This window comes from Chelmon rostratus, chromosome 12 (assembly GCF_017976325.1).
Source record: "Chelmon rostratus isolate fCheRos1 chromosome 12, fCheRos1.pri, whole genome shotgun sequence".
Taxonomy (NCBI): Eukaryota; Metazoa; Chordata; class Actinopteri; order Chaetodontiformes; family Chaetodontidae; genus Chelmon; species Chelmon rostratus.
The window spans coordinates 1492246-1494636 of NC_055669.1; positions in this window are offsets into that span (position 1 = coordinate 1492246).

Sequence of the window (2391 nt, forward strand, 5' to 3'; positions counted from 1 at the left end):
TAGGTAGTTAACTAGTTAGGCAGACATGCTAACATTTGTCACCAAAGGGGCACTTTGCTCAGCCAAAATTAATGAAAAGTAATGAAGATAACTAAGATATTGCAAAGTGCAGTTTAATGTCGGTTCCAGCCCCTCTGTGCATCAGCCTGTTTTTGTTGTTTGTCAGAGAATATGGCCATGTTTGTTGTTGTTTTTGTTGTTGAAGGGCCGAGTTGTTAGGGCATGGATACGTTCAGACCACACTGGCTGAGAACAATAGACCATCTGTGACCAAGAACAATGGTAATGTCAAAATAGTTTAGACAGAGAGAGAGAGAGAGAGAGAGAGAGAGAAAGGCAGGGGTGAGGGGGAGAGGGAAGGGGAGGGAGGCAGAGGGGACAGAGAGAGGGAGGGAGGACAGTGAGGGACAGACAACCTGTCACTGGCAAAATCAACAAAGAGAATGAAAATAAATAAAAGCATAGATAGATAGATAGATAGATAGATAGATAGATAGATAGATAGATAGACAGCTAGATCTGTCAACAAATTTAGGAATTTAGGACTGTGTCCATGCCTCCTCAGGGTCCCATAGATAATGTGGTGTGTTGGAGTGTTGGCTCCCCCTGCAGAGGTGTTTCTGTTAGCTGTTGTATGTCTCCCTCTAGTGATCATAAGGTAGTACAACTATATATATGTGTGGTCACAGCTGTGGCTTTGCTGCTGAACAAGCTTACATTACCAGTGTTGCACCGTGCACCTGAACTGCCATGGTGCTAACATTACTCATTACTGCAGTCTGCCATTACTAACGTTACTTCTCCTGGTTGAAAAGTATGAAAGTAGTGACTGTGGAGATGATCTGTGAGGTTAGTTGATTTGTTTTCTCCTCCTATAGGCCTGTAATGCCCACTATTCCATGTCTCCACCCTGTGGTAATGCATTTCACTGATTCTGAATTTTACCTTTTATGCCTGGCATGGGTAGGTGCCAGCAAAGCTAGCAACTTAACATGGTACAGCAGCTCTGTTGGTCCTCTGTAGAATATATGTCTGACAGTAATAACACATGAACAGGACAAAAGTGTTACACATCTAGAATGGATGTGGTTGTGAGCTGCCTATTGAAATATAAGAGGAATCACAATGATAATTCTAGATTGTCTATATTTTTGGCTGAAAAATGGAAACTCCTGTATTCCCAGTATGCACCATTTTGTTCAGTCCAGTTAAAAAATTGTAGTCACTGACTACTTCATTCATTTTTTTCACCATTCAACATTCGCATTGTGTCTCAAAAAAAAAAAAAAAAAAAAAGAATATTAGCATGTTAATTGTTGTTGTTGTTCTCTGAAAGCACATCCACTGTAGGGTAGAGTGACATGTTAAAGTCAGAGGGACGGCCAGCAATATTTAGGACCAAATGGTATATTGATGTCTGTTTAGAATTCTGAATTCTTAATTAATCAGCGAAAAGGGATTTGTTATCTGGACAACTGAGGTTGTCAAGGCTGACATCTGGACTGCTGGAACACACAATGAGGAGCATCAGGAGAAACCAATACAGTCAGATGGAAGTGTTACATAGTGAATGTGTCCTTGGTGTAGTCACTCTGTTTGCTCAGAAGACTTAACATGGCACATTTCATAAATGAAACTGCACTGGTTATTCTCTATACGTTTCACATACTCATCAAATCAGTCATGTGCAGAGCCAAATTAACAATGGCCGCATTCCTAACAAGCATTTTCTGTGCAGAGGCATTTCTATTTTTATCTGAAAAGATAATGAAGGACAGATGTTTATCTCTGTTTTAGTCAACACTCACAAATTGTCTACGACTCACCTGTAAAAACTGATTAATTAATCAGTGCACCCCTCACATATGTGAGATGTTTCTAGCAGGTCTACAGAACCTATTTTTCAGCTGGATAAATGATCATTTGATTACTTTTTGTAGATTGACAGTAGGATTACAGCAGGGATGCGACAGGGGAGCAGCGCGAGACCTGCCTCAAGCACATTAGAGATAAAGTACCGGAAACAGTCATGATCTTCCTTCAACGTAAAAGCAGCATTTAGGTCTACAACGCAGAATGCAAAAATGACGACATTAAGAGAGAGGACATATCCCACGTGAAACGGATAAAAATGTTCTATATTTGTGTATAATGTTTTCTTTTTAGCACTTATGTCGTCTTACGCGATGTCTAGTAAACGCTAGCCTACAGGAGCTTGCATCTCGTCATACGACCTGGTCTTATAATGACAGGTCGAACAGGAAGTCGTCTTCATTTGCATAATTGACTCATTTATTGCAGCTGGACTGAGTGCGCTGTGTCACGGCTAACCGGGACTTCACTTTCTGCCCCCTCCCTCCCCACCCCTGGATACAGCGGCCGGTTAACAGG